Genomic DNA, 21795 nt, shown 5'->3' with positions numbered 1-21795 from the left:
ATTCATTAAATAAAATAAAGGAGTCATACATCCTCAAATGAATATCCAAGATAATATTCAATAAATAATATAAAGGAGTCATAAGTCCTCGAATGAATATTCAAGATAATATTCATTAATAAAATAAAGTTATCGAATAAATCTTATTCGATTAATAGTTTTGAAAACTATAACCATATATATATATAAATATATATATATATATATATATATATATATATAATCTACTCGGGATACTCGACTCCCGGTTTTAGAAAATGTTTTCACCTTTGGGTCCCTATACTAAGGGTATATGAAAGTTACCGCTATTCTCTAGCATAGGTATTATCAACTGAACCAACAAATATATATGGCAAGAATACGAAACAGGCATGCATATATATACCATATCAGCATGCTTCAATATATCGCAAAATTTGCTAATTAACCAACATGCATCTATCACAAGATAATGCATATACATATATTCATCACAACAACAGTTATAACGGGTAGAAAACTTGCCTGAGCGAATGGGGGTTACGAATGGCTCGGGACGAGTCTGGTAACCTATAAGCAACAAGTAAGTTGGAATTAAACCAAAGTCACTTGTAAATCTATACCCTAACCAACTCAGACTCTAACGCTCGTTTTGCGCTCACTGATTCGCTTAAGTCACTCGGGTACCCTCGGCTCCACCATTTTTAATAATTTAACCTTTACGAGTTTTAAGGCGATTCCTTCGCGAGTGTCTTACCAACTGCCTAACACACTTACCATAAATGTTTCATACATTAATTAACCCTTTTCGGTCTTTAACCTATGTTTCAAAGTAAGGCGAGGGGAAAAGTTTCGTTCGCGAAATGCCGTTACTTGAAACGGTCGTTTCTCCTAAACCGTGCATCGGAATCGAACGAACTACATATCAAAACGAAGCTCGTAACACGAACTATCTAAACATGGAAATGGTCATAATCTAGCAGGGGGTTCTCGGGTCCTAAGGTTATGCACAAAAACAGTCTAAAGAAAATCGGACGTTACGACGGCTATGTTTACGCAATTTCCCAATTTAAAACCATTCAAAACCAACCCAATTCAACCTCAATCCAACATACAACCAACATCCATCCTTATCACATCATAACAACTCCAGCCAATTAAATTTTAACATTCATACTTATGCCTAAGCTTGAATTTAACTATACTACATTCTTTTAATCAAAACAACAACATTTACCAATCCAACAACATCCCAAAACTCACTAATCTCTACATACACAACCATCAAGCCTCTTATGAACTAAAATACTCATATTATGCTCTTAACATTCAATAACAAAGCTTGGTTAAGAGATTATACCTTCCTTGAAACTTTTTAACACAACACAAGAGCTTTGAATGCCTAAAGAACCTTGATCCTTGCTTGTATAACCTTAATCTTTCATAAAATTTCAAGAAAACTAAAGTTATTTCTTGAAGGTTACTATTCACCATCTTCTTCCTTGATTTATTGGAAGAGATTGTGAAGGAATTAGGAGCTTAAACTTATAGAATATCCATATCTATGTACAAGGAAGCTTAGATAATTACCTTGTGATTTAACAATGCTTGGAACTTGATTTTTGATTTTTCTTCCTTTGAAAAAGATGAAAAGCCGAGAGCAATGTTTGAAGAATGAAAAATTTTGTGTTTGCTTTGATTTGTCTTGGCTAGCTAGGTTGTTTTGGTTTTGTTTTTGGTTAGTTACCCTTCTAACCTTGAACTTTGTGTGGTTTACAATCATCCAACAACTCCTTCCTTTTTTGTCATGCCTATGTCACCTTGCACATGTCATAATGCTCCCACTTGTCCACACCTTGTGGTTTGATGATGTCACAGTCCCTGGCTTCTTGTACAAGCTTGTCTCTTGGTCACTTATTTGTTTTACGGTTCGCTTATCTTTCGTTCTCGTTTATCGTTTGAGGGATCATACCCGGGATCTTATTACTTAGGTTCCCTTAACCTTTCTCAATCTATTATATTCCTTTTATGATCCTCTCCTATAATCCTTTTTATCCTGTTACCTTATACTCAATTCTTTCCGTATCTATTGGATTTCCGGGAAAAATCAAAGTGTTCGGAATTGGATTCTGACGATCTTTACATACACTTATATACCACATAGAGTACTAATAATATTCCATAAGATCAATAACAGAACCCCTACATAGCGTGGCATGAAAATTTTTCTCATTCAGCAAAAACACTATTCATAAGGGTTTCAAAAATTTCCAAAAATTGGGGTTATTACAGAAATCCACATGATAACCTCTGTCACAGATTTGACTAACACTCAGCAAATTGTGTTTAAGTCCTGAGACTAGAGCTACTTTTTCAATGATGACATTCCCCATATTGATATTTCCATATCCCAAAGTTTTTCCCATGTTGCCATCTCCATAAGAAACACTTGGGCCACCTTTCTCCACAAAGTCTAATAGCAGGGCTTTATTTCCAGTCATGTGTCCTGAACATCCACTGTCCAGAACTATGATGTTTTTCCTGTTGCCCTGCAATCACAAAGACCACTAATGATTAGTTTTAAGGACCCAGACTTGCTTGGATCCTTTGTCCTTATTAAGTTTGTTAACATTTACAGCGGATTTAGCATCAGAGTTTATGTTAACATTTTCTTATCAACATTTACACTATCAGACTTTGCATCAGAACTTACACTAGAAGGAATAATGCTAACTTTCTTTAAAGAAGGTTTTATTTGATAATAATCATAGTACAAACTATGATATTCCTTACAGGTATAAATGGAATGCCATAAACTACCATAATGAAAACAAGGATTTTGTGGCCTATATCTAACAGACTTACTCTTAAGTCCTGACTTTGAAGGTAAGGAGTTTATGTTCTTATTTTTCCTGTAAAAAGAAGCCAGATGGTTAGAATTTCCACAGTTATAACATTTCTTTCTAGGAGCATTAGGAACAGGCTTATAATCATTACTTTTATTCACACCTTCCTTTCCATTCCTATTTTTCCTAGGGAGGTTTACCTTGTTTACATTCTTAACATCTTTCAGCTTATGCTTAAGCTGCTTCTTTGTCATTAAGCCTATGTTAACTTCAGTTGGCTTATCCTGTTTTGGTTTGTTAGAAGTTAATTTCTCTTTAACTTCTGATTTATCAATATCAGACTTTACATCTACAAACTTAACAGGATTTATCTTTGGCTTTTGTTTAACAACTATAGGCTCAATTTCTACAGTTCCCTTATCATTCTTATCATCTCCATAACCTAAGCCTTCTTTCCAGTTTCCACTACTTAACAAATTTTGAGTTGTTCTGCCAGAGTTAGTCCAAGTCCTGATAATCTCTTTTTCCCTTTTTATCTCAGTTTTTAGAGATTCATTTATTTTAATTACTTCATCCCTAACTTAAAAGACATCATCTCTATCTTTCTGAGTTTGATGGAACATGACTAACTCTTTTTCTAAATAATCATTCCTCTTTTTATAGGCAATATTTTCAGAAGTTAATCTTTCACATGTTAAAGTTTGATCTCTATAACTAATGAACATGGTTTTAAGATATCTTCTCAACTCAGTAATATCATCAGTATGAAAGGCATAAGTAGTTTGAGGTACCTTTAACTCAGCATTATCAGAACTGCTATCATCATTTGCCATCAAGGTATAGTTCACCTCACTTTCAGAATCTGAAGTGTCTGTCCAGCTTTTCTTCTTTGTGACAAGAGCCTTGCCTTTGTCACTCTTCACTTTCTTGCAATCAGGAGATATGTGGCCTTTCTCACCACAGTTGTAGCACTTGACATTTAAGTAATCTCCTCTGTCAGACTTTCCTCCTTTGCCTTCAGATTTTATGAAACCCTTCTTATCAGAACTTGCACCTTTCCTGGAAAATTTCTTTCCCTTTCTGAATTTTCTGTATGCAATCCTTGTGATTCCTTTCACCATAAGAGCACACAGCTTCATCATCTTTCATCAGCATCTATCTCAGGTAAGTTTTCAGTTTCTGAGTCATCATCACTATCAGAACTTGATGACTCAGTATCAGACTTTGTGATGAGAGCTTTTTCTTTGCCTTTTCTTGAGGCAGCTGCTTTGGGGGATTCCTCCTCCACCTTTAGAGCAACTGTCCTTGACTTTCTTCCAATCCTCTTGCTTCTTTGTTCCATCTCAAGTTCATGAATCTTGAGCATCCCATAAATTTCATCAAGAGTTATTTCTTCAAGATTATACTTGTCTCTTATAGTGGTGGCCTTCAAATCCCAACTTTCAGGAAGATCTAACATGAATTTAAGATTTGAATCTTCAAGATCATATTCCTTGTCAACTAGTGACAAATCATTCAAGAGTTTGACAAATCTGTCATATAAACCAGTCAATGACTCATCAGATTTTGAGTCAAAGTGCTCATACTCTTGAGTGAGTATAGTCTTCCTGTTCTTCTTAATTAAATCAGTTCCCTGGCATCTTGTCTCCAAGGCATCCCATATCTCCTTTGCAGTCTTGCAGTTAATTACCCTATTTGACATGACATTATCAATGGCACTATGCAGCAAGTATCGTACCTTAGCATCCTTAGCAATCGATGAGATATCTTCAGCAGTGTAATCACTCTTCTCCTTTAGAACAAACTTTGTTGGTTCACCTGCAACTACAACAGAGAGTTTGGTTGGCTTGTGTGGTCCTTTATTGATTCTGTCAAGATATTATAGATCTGTAGCTTCCAGAAACATAGAAATCCTCACCTTCCATATGGGATATTCAGATGGTTTCAGTATGGGAACTCTAATAGTCTCATATTGATTATGGATTTGAGTCTTTGGAGGTTCTTCAGTTTTGGTGGGCTTGGTTGGAGTTTGTTCTTCTTAAGACATGATTGTTTTTGGATGTTAAACTGTTTGTGTGTTAACAGATCTGCTCTGATACTACTTGTTAGGTCTCACACACTGTAGAAGGGGGTTGAATACAGTGTTTATCACAATCAAATCGAATATAAGAACACAGAAAACAGATTTTATTTAACACAATAAACTCTGTTACACTATGGAACTGTCCTCTCTCAGTGATGAACAACTTATCACGAGAGCTGCTAGGGTACAATGAATAATAACTTCGATAATGATAACACATATAGTGTAAACCCTATGTCTGTGTTTATATACTACACAGTTACAAGATAAATTCTAATTGATATGGAATATAATTCTGCTTTCTAACATATATCAACTAGTTATCTTTTCTTCCAAGTATTCTATTCTTCATAGAATTCCTTCTTCATGCATATCTCTTCTTGCGTTTGTCTTGATCTTCTTTCCTTTCAATCAGCCGCCTTCCTTATCTGAAAGTCTTCTTAAGTCCTGATATTATCTCCTGATAAATATCTCCTGATAACTTAAGTTCTGATATCTTAAGTTCTGACTTCAGTATAAGTGCTAATTTCCAGTTAAGTACTGATTTGTCCTTTTAAGTAAGATATGAAAACTAAATACAAATCATATTAGTCATGATATTATCAAATATATCTAATAGTTCAGCCATTGCTAAGTTTTAGTGCATCAATGGCTAGTCTTACAGCATATCCATTGATAATCAATAATGTTATATCAATTGTTATCTTACAACAATTGATAGGGACACAATCTGCAGTATTTCTGCAAATGTTCAAACAAGTTTTTTAAAACTATTAGGATTGAGGGAAGGGAGTGAACACGCTGAGCGTAAGGAACTGCTTTGATAGTGGTCAACAAAAGAGAAGTGTGAATGAGAGGCACGAAAATTCTTCCAGTGTTGCATGTGAGACAGAGGGTACCACCTTAGAAGGTGATGGTGAGGGTGTGAGGTGTATGAGCCAGGGGGAGCCCCTGCTGCAAGAAAATAGAGAACATGAGAATATACCCATATAGCTGGGTGCAACATGAATGTTCATAGTGATGACATTAGAAAGGATGCTGCAATTTCATTCCAACATGTCACACTCTAGCTGCACACTATCTAGACTCTATTGGAGAAGTACATCTTCTCAAATCCTCAAGTAAACACAACACTCTTGATGCAACTTCAAACCCTTGATGCTAACAAAAAGGGGGAGAAGTCTTAAAGACTTAATAGCTCTAGCCAAGGGAGAGCAAAAGAGATGTCTGCAGATCTATCCAGTTAAGGGGGAGCAAAAGTCCGCAGATCTATCAAGTTGAAATCTATCAAGTTAGGAAAGAGCAAGAGGCATAGAAAGAAATCACTAGAAGGACAACAGTGCATCAACAAAAGGGGAGCAAGAACTTAAAAATCTTTCCAACACTTGGAGATTATGAACTGGCTTAGGCTGAAGATTTGTAAATACATTGAGTTGGTGACAATTCTGTCTCAAATCACTCATTGAAGCTAGCTACAGAGCTAGAGTTACAACTAAAAGATGAGAAGCAGTCAAGAAGTGTGGCGCCCTCCAAACCCGGGTCAAAAGTTTGGGATTCACACACACACACACCTTATTTATAACCTGCTTATAACAATAATAAAGATAATAATAATATGCAGTGACCCTACTTACCAACTACCACGGACCGCAACAGGTTAAAGTATGTACACAAGCCACACACATATTTTATATTACAAACGTCGAAATCCCAACTATTCAAACTCAGAACTGAGTATTAAACATTATTACAAACTTTTATAAACTTAAATTATCTCAAAAGATGCCTGCTAGCTTAACTCGATCAACCTGGACCCCTAGCTCTCGCACTGGATTGGGGATCCTCACTACCAACTGGTTCCTTCTTAACTGGAAAAGAACATAAACAACATCGCACAAATGAGCTAACTAGGTCAGCAAGTCTCAATGACAAGACTGAGAATAATGATCATCAAGTGGAAAGGGTTATGATATCAAGTGAACAATGAATTATGATTTAGAATTGGATATTATATTTTTATTTTAAAAACCAAGGTTAGGCTGCTGATCAGTCACGCACTAACCCCGAGCAAATCACACAGCACTGCTCTAACTACTGGATCCAAGACACACATTGGCCTAACTTGACCATTAATATGGTCTCACCACGAATCTGGTCCGACCACGAATCTGGTCCACCATTTTATAAAAATAATCCAATTCTAACATGATAACAGAATAAACAATGTAAAGCAATAAAAAGAATCATAAATAGCAATGGATGTTTGATAATAAAATGGTTTCAATCTTCACAAAGGATTAATGTGGCAATTTCAAAGCTTGGCTGTTAAGTAATGAAAGAATTGGATAACAAAGGAATCAACGTTTCAAGGTTTCAAGGATTTAGTCTCTCAAAGCATAAGGTACAATGGTTTGAATATGTAAGTAATCCGGTTCAGTGTTTGGTATTTAGTTTGTATGTATTTGTGGAGTAGTATCGTATATTTATGGTTCATATTTGGGTATACAACAATCAATGGTTTAGAAAGAATAAGGTCTTCGGCTCAAGATCAATAACTGGAATCAGGGTTTAGGGTTCAGTGCTTCAAAGCACTTGCAATATAAAATAGGACTATCAATCAACTATAATATATCTCGAGAAAGTTAGAACACTTGCCTGGTACTAGCTTGCTATACTGCACTAGCTTCCAATTACAACCGTCTATTCCTCGACTATTTGTTTCCCTTTCCTACACCTTGCCTCTTCTGCTTATATATCATAAGCATCTATCAATATTCAACTCATACGATTCTATTCGATACACACTTCTATCTACCCTTCGTTTTACCCAAATCCGATTAACGGATTGAAAGTTACGCAATAAACAAGTAAACACCGAACTAGGGTTGTAATTCGAGCCGAGTCGAGCCGAGTTCGAGTTTTTTACAGTCGAGTTCGAGCTTTTTTTTATTGAGTCGAGTCGAACCTGAAAATAATCGAGCCTGAATTGTGTGTTCGAGCTCGACTCGGGTAATACACGAGCCGAGTTCGAGCAGTTCGCGAGTTTTCGAACTTAACGAGTTTTTTAACGAGTTTTCGAGTTTAACGAGTTTTTAACGAGTTTTCGAGTTTATCGAGTTTTTTCATATATTTTCGGGTTATCGAGTCCTTATCGAGTTTATCGAGTTTTTAACATGTTTTCGAGTTATCGGGTTCTTATCGAGTTATTCGAGTTTTATTTTTACCTTCGTACAAATATTTCTTTTTTGAAATTTTGACTTATAATTTAAAAACATTAGTTTCATTATTAATAACTATAAATAAATATTCAAAATAACATATATGTGTTCTGAGGTAAATCTAACAACATATTCAAATACGTGTATAAACTAGAAAACAAATAACACCTCTGTTAGTATAGTTTTTCAAATCATCTATTTTATTAATTTTGTTTAACTCTATCTTCATATTTCTTAAAAATGTATTTATTTTTATATATTGTATATTGTATATCTTATATATATGATAAATAAAGTAAAATGATAATTTTGTTATTATCGGGACTCGGGGGAGAAAAGTAATTTTTATCTTTTTTAAAACAAAAGTACGCAATACACATTAAATCATTAATAAATAACAATTATAAAAATACTAATTTTAATTAATAGCAATACATCATAATAAAACTTTTTTTGGTGTAATTTATATCATATATAATATACCTATTAACTTATCACTAAATTGTAAATTTAGATCTAATTAGTTGACATCTCAATTAGAATTTAGACAACTATTAAAAATATGAATCGAATTTATAATAAAATATCAATATAGTAGTAATACATTATTACTATAAAGGACCGTTAGATTTTGAAATAAATGATAACCGTTAAATCTAAAATAAAGGAATATTCTATAGATTCATGATTTAAACAAAAAAATAGAAACCCTATATTGAATAGATTATTTGATGTAAAATTCGTAACTGTCCTTTTTATTTTAAAATAAAATAAAACGAAACTCGATAACAATTTTACTTGCTTCAACTCCAACTTGATTCTTTTTTGTTTTAGTCTTTCAAATTAATAAATTCTTATTTTTCTATAAAATATTAATAATTGATTCAATAAAAATCTAATTCAGTTCAAATCTTAGTTTTGAAATAAAATAAATGTTACATGAAAAATTGATAGACTAAAAATGTGACCAGAAATGTTTACTTAAAAAAATTAGTATGACAAGAAATCTGAGTCAACAAGTATTTATAAAAGATACGCTAGAATGAAATTAAAATAATTTTTTGATAATCATATTAGCCCTATTTTGTGTACAATAGCAATAAAGAAGGCTTTATAATGTCGGTAGCTAAAATATTTTATAATATATATGTATAATGGAATAACACAATTACATATATATTGAGAAAAAGTAAAAAAATATTTAAATTATGGAAGGGGTCCCCTCAAATATACACAAAGTGACAAAGCACTACCAATATCAAAATATATATACATATCCAAAAAAAATTATCAATCATGTAAATAACAAATATAGAAAGATATAAGTCATATTAATAATATAAGTAAAATAAAATATCATTAATCATGTAAATAACAAATAAAAATAGCATCAAGTTATATTAATGGAAAAAAATAAAAATATAGAAAAACATAAGTAATATTAATAAAATAAGTAATAACATATATAAAAAATAAAAATATTAATAAAATATAAAAAAATTAACCGAGTTCGAGTTCGAGTCGAGTTCGAGTTCGAGTTTATTGAGTCGAGCTCGAGTCGAGTTCAAAAAAACTCAGCTCAGCTCGAGTTTTTAATCGAGCCTAAAATCTTGTTCGAGCTCGAGCTTGATAACGAGTTCGAGTCGAGTCGAGTCGAGTTAATCGAGTCGAGTTCGAGTCGAGCTCAAAAAAGCTAGGCTCGAATTACAACCCTACACCGAACATATAGACCGATAGTCAATCAACAAGTCACATATAACACGTAACACGTCAAACAATCAATGATATATCATTTATAAAGGAGTCTCGGGTTATAAACAGGCTTCGGGTATTTAAAATGATTTTTAAAACATTTTTCGGAATTAAAACGGGTCGTTGGATCAATTTTAAAGTAATAAACAGGGTTCGGTTGGCCAAATCTGGCTTCAAAACAATTTTATAATAACTATCGAGCCTTGAAAACAATTTAAAATAATATTTTAAAGCTCGAAACTATTTTTCGTAATTTTTAAATTATTTTTAAATATTTAAATCTAATTAAATACTTAATTAAAATCAATTAATAATTAATTAAATCAATTAATCAATTAATTTTCGAATTAATTAACCAATTAATCATTTAATTATTAACTAAAATTAATTAACTAATTAATTCAGATTTATTTTTGAATTAAAAATAATTTTTGGAATTAAAATAATGATTTTTGAAATTTTCAGAAATTAAAAACCAATTTTGGAAATGAATTTATAAAAGAAATCTGATTTTTAAAAGTTTTTGAAACAGAAATCCTATTTCTGCAAAGTTGGGAAACCCTGGGGGACTAAACTATAAAAACAGAAGTTAGAAATTGATTTTACAAAATTTTGGATCAAAACCGGGTCAAACCGGGTCAGAAATCCGGGTCACCATGAACAGAAACGGGTCGCGAAGAACCCAGTTTCCGGTGACCGGAAAATCCTCCGGCGAAGCTCCGATGTCGACCAAAACGGAATGGTTTGATGTGATTCAAGCACGATTTTCATTCTATATCACTCCAGGATCATAAATCAGGTCACAAACAACACCACCAATGACCTCAGTTCATTCTCCGTCAAAAATCGAAGTAAAACCGGCGAAGGGCCGGTGAGCTCGATTTACATACTTCTAGGAATCGTCAGTTGCTATACTATATACGAATCGATTCCATATTCAACCAGGAACACATATCAACCATCAAATTCGACAGATAACCCCTAACAAAGATTCCCCTAAATCGAATTGAAAACATTCAAAATAATATAAATCCTAATTTCTAATTCCGAGAATCAAACCCAAAATTTAACACGTTATTGAACTCCAAATCAAGAGTATAATATACCAAAATCATCAGGAAAACAAGCTCTACAACATGCAATCATCAAATCATTCAAACAATCATCCGAACAAAAATTCATATTTTTAATTAAAATAATTCGAAAATAATAAAAATTATAGAAAAATAACCTTGATTTCTGCAGGTGTATGGATCACAGATTCTGAAAGTACTCCTCAAGACCTTCGATTTGGTTACTCGAGCTTTCCAAACAGAGATCACTAACACCTCAATTTGTTGGTTTGATTTTCAGAAAGGTTTATGAATATATGAATTTTCTCTGTAAAAACTATATAATTACTGTTTGCAAATGATATTCGGTATGAAATAAAATACGGTAAAGGCTATTTATAATTACAGAAAATTAGTATCCCGTTGGATTATTCTGGATATAAAATGGTACGTTTATTTATAAAAAATGATCCAAACGGTACCAGTTTCTGGGATAATTATCCAAATCAGTACAATTTATACTGCGGTCTTGGTCTCAGCACCTGGTTACACGTATTACGATGTGATAATTGTGATAGTTTAATAAAAAGATCACGTTTATAAAAAATACGAGTTTTATTGATTTACCGAAACGAATAATGTATCAAAAATGTTGCGCCGGGACCCGCACATGACAAACCGTACTCCGGATCGAAAAAGTCGAAACATGGAAAATGCTCGGAATATTACAATTAGGTTAGGAAGGAGTTCTCGGAAGAGTTTCGGGTTATAAAAATGTAAAAACAGATGACGTCGGTTGGTTCTCGATTGTATAAAATAGTTTTTAAATACTCGGAAAAAAAATTTATAAAATCCATATATTTCTATAAAATCATAAATCAACATAAAAATAAATCGGAAGATATGAAAATTATTTATATTTTATTTTTGGACATATAAAAATTAAAATACTCAATTAATATTATTTTTAAATATCCAAACACATTTAACACTTAACAAATAATTCACAGAATAAATACTAAACATACATAATAATTATTTATTAGCAAAATAATTACACGGTATATCCCAGATATTACAAGAAGTCCCGGGGAAAGAGAATTAGCACAACTGCAAGGAAGTAAACAAATTCAGCTTTTGCTATTATAGCAACTACTGATTTTAATGAGGATCCAATTCTTTCCAATGAAGAATATGTCAATCCCAAGAAAAGTCTGCTACAATCTTCTTTTCAAAAAGAAATTCGAAGGCCGTCAAAAATAAGAAAGTTCTAGATAAATCAGTCTTTAAGAAATGAAATCTTCTAATTCAGAGAAGAAGACTGAGGAAAATGTCTCAACATGCATTCAACCAACATATATGAGCATTCTCCTAAACAAACTTTATCCAAACAAGATCCATGAAGTGAGGAAGTTGCATTCCATCTCCAAATTGTCTACAAAGTCAGTGTTTGACCTTAAGAAAAGGAATTAGGAACTTGTAACTTATGCTTTAATTCTTGAAAGAAGGATAATATCCTTGACATGAAGACATGCTCAGACTCAACAAGAATTGGAAACTTTCAGAAGTCTAACACTTCAGAAAATCAATGAAGATTCAATATTTTCTAAAGAGGCTAAATTGTCTAGGTGAATGATGAAGGGATATTTTCTAAAACGGACATATTGGAATATCAAATAGCAAAGGAATATGAAACAAATTATTCTCTTATATGCTCAGAGAAGGAGCAACTTTCAGAGTAATATATTCTCCTCAAAACTATTTCCTTGTACACCACATTTATCAGTAGCTTAATATAACACAATTATGCATGTTAATGTCCTGATGTAAGAATGTGTTTTGTCATCATTAAGGGTTTAATTTATGGATATTATTCTACCAGTCATGAATTGGGAGAGACTGTTAGGAATCAAGCCTAAATCTCGATGATAAACAAATCACATTGCATAATTATGTTAAGGCAACTTGTAACCTTCTATGACTAACCATCTTAAGAGATAGTAATTGAAGGAGTTGCCCAAAAATTAATAGGGGTTATGTAATATTTTTTATGAAACTCCTGTAAATAAATATAAGCAAATAAAAACAGATTAATATAAGCAAAAATTAAGTGTAAACATTTGATGCCATGTAATTCAGATTAAGTAAAGTGAGTCTTCAACTGCTAAATTAGAAAAAAAACATCAACTGATATCTATATCTGCCCATCAACTGCTAAGCATGTAACTATCAATGGCTAGGGAAAGCAACAACAAGAGACTTCCAATGGCTAAGAAATTCTGTAACTAGTGACTATCAATGACTAAGAATGTACATAGCTACTGATAGTGATGTGACAATGGTCAAAACCTAGGATTGTCACAACATATGGGCTGATAGTAATCTCAGAATGAAAATGAGAAGCCAATATAAACTTTGAATGTGATCTTGGATGATGAAGAAGAAGAAATATTCCATTTTTATGCAAGATAGATTGGAGGGATATTTGAAGCAATATATCAGGATATAATTCAATCTCATTTGTCAAGCGTCACGAGAAAGAGAATGAAGAAGCAACCTTGTTGGACCTCGAAGACTGTGTTATGTATTTCCTAGCAAGCATTGTAACTTGGTGATATATAAACCAAGTATAAGCAAATGTTTCATTCAAGAAACAGGTTTTACATTCTCAATTAGCTTTAGAAAGACACATTTTCATATGAGTGGAACAATGTATATGTGACGCCCTCCAAACCCGGGTTCTAGATTTGGGGATCACTGCCTGATAAACAAAACTAAAATAGGCACAACGGAATAATATATTAGATATGACCCCTTGCATGCAATTGGATCGATCACAAGTTATAGTATGGAACAGGCACTAATACAAACCAAATGTCATTACAACCCATAAGTCTATTTAGTTTTACAATCTATTCAAATTTTATTACAAACCTCTAGACTAGTCAAGCGTCCCAAAACAGTCTACCTGGAAACACACTAAACTATCTCCAAGTACACTTCTCCTGGTCAAACCTGGAACTCAGGCCTGCTCTGACTTAGCTGAAAGATTAGAATAATAAACAAGTATGAGCGGAAGAAATGCTCAACAAGAAGTATAAAGTGTGCTTGAAATGATAAACCACATTTTGATAATAACTGAATAACAGGATAAAACCAGTGATGTTTGATCAATAATAAAAGCTAAACAAGCTATCAGCAATAAACGATAATTTTTTAGATTGGAATCTATCATCGACGGACGTACTATCACATGTTGATCATCCCGTGTGATAGCACTGGATCATGGTTCGTAGAAACATGTCCCAAAACACGAGTACTCAAATAAAAATGGAAATATATCTACATGTGGCATAAGTTGTGTCATAGTATTTCATATAACACTTGGCCCTCCGCTGGATCGTCCGCCCCGGTCACTTACGTAATCATCCAATCCATAAACCATTTTAATTAAAGGAGCCGATTCAAAAGACATCCTTATCAATATAACCCCCCATTTCACATGGTACGGAGTCATCTCAAAACCTGATGGTGAAATAACTAAAACAATTAGTTATTCACTAATCTCAACTCAACGTTCCACTGTATAGAGTAATTTCAGCGAAGTATAAAAACGTTTAACTATTCTGAATTTAGAATAGGGGAAACAGTACTTGCAAAATAACACAAAGAAGTTCGAGAATATTTGCATGATATAATTAACAATCTGATAAGTAGAATGATAAATTATTCTCGAATTAGAATAACGTAGATAACTTGCAGTATATGAGAAAGTTCAGGAATATTTGCGTAATAGGATTCGAAATAAATGTCACTTGAACGATAAGTGAAAGTAGGGATACTTGTCTGGTATGCTCAATAACTTCTTATTATAACTCTGGCTTATAGCTGCTGGCTACTAACTCCGTCTAACACTTGACTGCATTCCTTGTTACTCGATTCTATAAACAAAAGGACTATCTTAATTGATAGAACCAAACTCAATTGACGTAACTATACGTCTTGCCATCTACCCGATCGTTTATAACTAATATTGACATTTTAAAACTGTAAACAAATAGCATGCATATCAAATAGTACGTAATCATGATATTCATATAACACGTAATCATATATTCATGTAACACATAATTCAGTTAGTCAAAAGATAGGTCTCAGTACGTTTAGAACTGAAATCAGGTCAATAACAGTATTTATCGATCAAATACCGACTTAGAATGAATCACAAATCAAATGACCTTGCAATATAAAAGAAATTAGGCCTCAAAAGTATTTTTTATTGAAAGCGTAATGATTTTTTGAGTCTGTACGCGTTCGTTTCGTATTAAACGGACGAACGGTTTATTTATTATGAATAAAAGAATAAAATGGGAATAAATCAATTAATAATAATATTAATTGACTTTTAAATACCAAAATATAATTTTTAAAAGTTTAAAAGTAATTTTTAGGAATGATTTGAATTAATTATAAATAATTATATTTTATTTAACTATTTATAAATAAAATTAATTAAAATGAATTAATCAATTAATTAAATCCATAAATAATTAACTAAAATAAATTATAAATAATTAAATTAAATTGGATTCTTGGAAAATAATAAAAGAAAACAATTTTTAGAATTTAAAATAATTAAGTAAAATAATTTTTAGAATTTAAAATAATAACTAAATGATTTTTGAAATTAAAAGAAATAATTTTTAGAAAACAGAAAATGAATTTTGATTTAAATTAAATCAGAGAATATGAAAACAGATTGTTGATTTCAGTTTACTGAGAACAAGGATCAAACGGCGGAATGAAAAGGAGGAGGTTGCTGGCACTTCGACGAACACGTCGCTGGAATATGGAATTCTCCATAAACCGGTGGGCATCCGGCGTAGTTTCGGCGAGCCTAAACACGGCCAAACCGGTTCATTTTCAACCGATTTCAATGCCAAAACACTTGACAGGAACCGCAGGACTTCGATTAACCCAACAACATCAGATAATAACCATTCGAGCACCAGTTCCAACCAAAAACATCATTAAAATCGGTGGTTTTCTCGAGTTTTTCCGGCGAGAACCCGAATCCACCAATCCTCAACTAAATCGATTGATCTATAGCTCAAATTAATCCCCTAAATCTTTACAATCTATCCACAACATCAAACACAATCACAAATTCAAAAATAACCCTAAAAATCGATTCAAAATTATAAAAAAACTAAAACTCTGTTATAATTAAATCTTAATAAAAAACATATAACCTATATATGAAAACGATCCTTGTGATACCAGGAATGATAATCAATCAACCAAATCATCAAACAATCCATCTAGAGTCAAAAAACGAATTTAGACAATAAACTTGAAAAATTGAATTTACAAAACACTGCACCTCGATTTGTGAAATTGGTACCAATAGAACGGGCTTGAAACAAGGATCAATTTGGTATGTAGAACATTTGATTTGGTTTCCTGGATCGATCAAAATCAGTGATCAAAGTTTGGTTCAAGAATCTCACCCCCAAAGTTTGTTCTCGAATTTTCTTTTTATTTTCTGAATTTTTAATAAAATAAAATGAATAAAATAAAATTATGTAGGTATTTACATTATCTGCAAATTAATACTCTAAAATCATTTAAGTGTGTTTTTATCCCCTAATTAAAATAATTAAGCTCCAAAATAATAATTATGGGGAATAATTTTAAAAGTAATAAAATATAAAATTTATGTCAAAATTCCCTAAAAATTGCGAATAATTCAAAATGCAAAAATACTGGGTATTTGAAATATGTATAATTTTATAAAAATAAAAACATGAATTTTGTGGGCTTTCACGTACCGGTGGGGTCCCGGTCCATTGAATTTTGAAAAACAAAAATGATTCCTAATTACAGAAAAACCCGAAAATACATACAATACACTCGAATTCACATAAAACGAGATAAAATGAGTACCTCGATAAAAATGTAAATAAATACAAGTCCAGATTGCAGATCGATTCATATAAATGCAGTTTAAACACATATTAATTACTCAGAATTTTGTTTGGTCCACACAGGAATACAAATAGCATTTATAACACGTAATATCATGGAAATGAACATTTTAAACTTATTTAAACACATAATATTTATTCATTTAACATAAAATATTCACATATTTTCCCGGATATTACATCCTTCCCCCCTTAACAGGATTCTGTCCTCAGAATCAACCTAAGAAAACAAGTGAGGATATTTGGTTCGCATTTCGTTTTCCAACTCCCAAGTCGACTCTTCAACCTTAGGATTCCTTCACAAGACTCGCACTAGGGACACAGACTTATTCCTAAGCACTCTTTCTTTCTTATCTAAAATCTGCACTGGTCGCTCTACAAAAGACAGATCTGGCTGAATCTCAATTGGCTCATATTCTATGACATGATTTGAATCAGGAAAATAATGCTTTAACATTGTGACATGGAACCCATTGTGGATATGCTGCATGTGAGGTGGTAAAGCTAACTCGTAAGCAACCTTTCCCACATGCCTCAAAATCTCAAAAGGGCCAACATAACGCGGACTCAGCTTTCCTTTCTTCCCAAATCTTGATAAACCTTTCAAAGGTGAATTTTTCAGTAGCACTGCTTCACCAACTTCAAATTCCATATCCTTTTTGGCAGGATCAGCATATTTGCATTGATGATCTTGAGCTGCAACTAATCTCTTCTGAATGAGTTCTATTTTCTCTTTTGTCTGCTGGATCAATTCTGGACCTAAAATCTTTCTCTCACCAACTTCTTCCCAACATATTGGAGATCTACATCTTCTCCCGTACAAAGCTACTTAAGGTGACATTCCCATACTAGCATGATAACTGTTGTTGTAGGAGAATTCAACTAATGGTAAGTGTTATTCCCAGTGGACTAACAATGAGATTTACAGAAGGGGGGTTGAATGTAAATCTCAAAACTTTTTCAAGTTTTGAGCAGTTTGTAAGGCTAAGTGTTTGAGTGATCAAATGTGTGTGAATTGCTTGGAGCTGATGCATACAGATATATATTCAAACACAAATGTAATGAACACAAAGAACTTAAAAACTTTTCTGGTGGATTTGTTGTTCCACCAGAGATGTGTTATTTCAGAAAATATGTGATTCAAAATTAAATCACAGCTGCTTCCTAGTACAAACTAGATGATTTTCTCTCTTGATATTTCTAAACAGCTCAGGGAAAATTCACATCTAATTACTAGCTACTACTTGGTTTATATATCACTAAGTTTACAAGTGAAGACAAAGATAAAGTACAATAAGAAAATATTCTCCACTTGTTTCTATTCCATTTTTATCCAGTGTAATATGGAATTATCTGTTGACTTTCCATTTTGAACCAGACTAAAAACGGCTGCTTTTTCTGCTGTTCCTGAAATAGGCTACCACATCTCTGTCAATCCATGTGCCTCTGTCAGCTTTGTTAACTGTCACTATCAACTGCTATGAGACTGAGCATCCGTTGAAACTTTCATCCGTTGATGGCTTTATCCGTTGATGCTCTAGCAGTTGAAGCTTTATCCGTTGAAGCACTTATCCGTTGATGGATATTTATCCGTTGAAGCATTAGAGACATCCGTTGAAGCTTTGTTTCTTATCCGTTGAAGGTCTTCAATATCCGTTGACACTTCTTCACTTATACAAAATTACAAGGCATGAAATATTTACAATTAGCCCTCCTATTTGTACATCCATTAGTAGCCAACATGACTGATTATTTCCTAACAACATCTAAGAATTACAGCTTGAAACCAGAGAGTGAAATGTGCTACAATACCAAACTTATTGCTAAGTAAGGCTACTCCTTCAACGGATAGCCAAGATGGTCTTATCCGTTGAGGCTACAAACACTAGATTTCTACTTAAGTTTTTTGCTTAACTTATCATCAAACTAATACACATATTCCTAACAATCTCCCCCTATTTATGTCTACTAGAACTGTAGGCATAAATTTGGGTTTAGCTTGATGATAACAAAACACTTAACAAATATATAAACTGTAACAAAGCAGAAATTCAAAAGTGCTACAAAAGTGTATATGCTGAGATGAAATTGAAGAAATACATTGTTTCCAAAGGTGCTCCTTTAGCCTGAGCAAATTACTTTCTTTTCCTTTGATCCCTGGTTTTCTTTCCTAGCCTCCTATCATTCTCCTCTATTTGAAGTTGAAGTTGTCTGTAGAATTCAGCTTCATCTTCTTCATTGATATCTAACTTAGATTGCATATCCTTGAGAGTTTCATTACTGGCAATCTTTAGCTGATCTTCAATTCTGAAAAATCTTCTGACTCCTTTGTTGTCTCTGAACTCCATCAATCAATGAGGTGATTTGTGAATTGTAATACCTCTCTCTTGAATGAGTAAAGTTCTAGGCAAGGCATTTGGCTCCCTCCAAGTTTTCCTTATGTTGGCAATCTTGTTGAGAATCTCAGTCCTGGCAGTCCTGGTAAAGCCAGAATCCTTTTGTATGGCTGAGTAGACTCTAATCAAGGTAGAGTAGCCTTCATTCAGAATTCTGTGAAGAGGCCATGTTCTTTCCCCAGCTCCTTTGTATTTGAACACTAGTCTTTCTGGTAGCTGTCTGTAGGCAGCTATTCCCCTTACATCCTCCAGCTCATCCGGATAGAGTTCAATGTCTGAAAATTCTTTTATGTCACAGATGTGAACATAATCATCTTTAGAGGTTTGAGGTTTAGGCTTAGGCTTCTGTGTGAATTTGATTGAGGCTTTAGGGGGTGTTGATTTGATTCTTCTTTTCTGCTTCTTTGATGGTATAAAAGAGGTTAGGAAGGTGGGAAATTTGATGTTGTCCCAATCAATTGGTTCCTCCTTAGGAATGATTGGTTCACCATGAATGTTTATGAAGGGGTCAGGCACAATGGGTTCAGGAATAGAGGGTAGTGGTTTGGATATTGATTGGTTTTCTTCAGTCTCATCTACCATCTTTCTCTTTGCATTGACCTTCTTTCTATTCCCTTTCTGCCATTCTTCCTTACTTTTTTCCTCCATCTCAGTACCAACCATGTCCCCCATAGCTCTATCTTCACCTTTGTCTTCAATTTCTTTCTGTTCTTCAGCCTGACTTAACTTTAGCTGTTTTTCAAGCTTTGCTTGTGCTCTTTTGTTAGCCTTTAGCTGTTTGGCTTCTTCCTTCAACCTCTTGGTTTCTTCCCTCTTGGCTATTGAGAATTTGGGATGTCCTTGCATCACATAGATGTTCTTTCCCTCTCTAAAGATAACAGCCTTGTTCCTCCTTACAGCCTCATCCATGTTCTCTTTGAGCTTTATGATACTTCTACCCAAAAGCTTGTCTTCATCAGGCTTTGGAAGAGGAAAATCCACTCCTTTCATTTGAGCAAGGCTTAGAGGGTTCTTTGTAGAGTCCTTGTTGAAGCTGTTGTTGGGCTTGAGAACCATAGGTTGCAGATCTTTGGAAGAAGTTTCTCCATCCTTATGCCTCCCTACTGGCTTGAGTTCCATAATAATTGATTCCACTTTTGTGCTATGCTTCACAGATTGTGATTGAGAAGTTATAGAACCAAATATTAGTTGCATCTTTTCATCAATCTTCTTCCTTTGCTCTTTGACTTGCAATTCAGCTGCTGCTATCTGGATTAGATCAATTCCATCTAGCTTTCCTTTGACTTGAATTGGTGGAGAAGTTGTGATGATAGGAACTAGCACTTGAGAAATCTGAACTGTTGTAGATGGCTCTCCTTCCCCTTCCCCTTTATTCTCCCCCTTTTTGTTATCATCAAGGGTAGGGGTCAAGCCTTGTGCTTTTGCCAGCTGCATGAGTAGATTTGTTTGAGTTTGTTGATTCTGAAGAATGGTGACCATAGAGTCTTCAATGATTTGAACCCTATCTTCCAATCTGGCCAGCCTCTTGTCAGCATCAGATGCTTTCCGCAGTCTCCCCAAAAAATCTTGCATAGTACCATAGGGTATAACTGAATCCAATTTCTCAGCATTGTAGGATTTCAGATCAGCAATGTCCTGCTTGAGCTCATCCACACTTAGATTTTGCTGGTAATGCTGCAACTGCAAGAGATGCAGAGATTCCAGATGAGCTTGAAGAATTGCCTTGGTACCAGCATCTTGAGTCTCCTGAAAGGCCTTCTGAATTGTCATGACTTGTCTGACCAAAGTCACACCAAATTCTCCTGGTGTTGGTGATTTGGCCAGTGCCCATTCAGGAAGAGCAGGAGCAGAACTTGGGCCTTCTACTCCCCCTAAGTTCATGCTCTCATTCAAAGAATTAGAGTCATCATCATTAGAATTTACTCCAAATTCTTCAGATGGCTCACCAGCTTGAGAAGGCATCCTGTTGACAGCAGCTTTGTCTCTGAGAAGAGATTCTGAAGTGTGTACAATGTGTAGTATCTGTTAGGAATATATGTGCATTAGTTTGATGATATGTTTAACAAAATACTTAAGTAGAAATTTAGTGTCAGTAGCCTCAACGGATAAGACCACTTTGGCTATCCGTTGATGGTGTAGCTTTACTTAGAAATAAGTCTAGTATTGTAGCATATTTCAGTCTCTGTATTTAAAATGTAATTCTTAGAAGTTGAGAGAAACTATAAGTCATGTTGACTACTAGATGATATGCAGATAGGAAGGCCAATTGTAAATATTTCATGCCTTGTAATTTTGTATAAATGAAGTGGTATCAACGGATGACTTAAAGACCTTCAACGGATGAGAAGCTAAGCTTCAACGGATGTCTCTAAAGCTTCAACGGATAACATCCTTCAACGGATGAGAGCATCAACGGATAAAAGCATCAACGGATAAATGCATCAACGGATGAAAGCTTCAACGGATAACATCCTTCAACGGA

This window comes from Apium graveolens, chromosome 2, assembly GCF_009905375.1.
Source record: "Apium graveolens cultivar Ventura chromosome 2, ASM990537v1, whole genome shotgun sequence".
Taxonomy (NCBI): Eukaryota; Viridiplantae; Streptophyta; class Magnoliopsida; order Apiales; family Apiaceae; genus Apium; species Apium graveolens.
Note: the sequence above shows the minus strand (reverse complement) of the source record.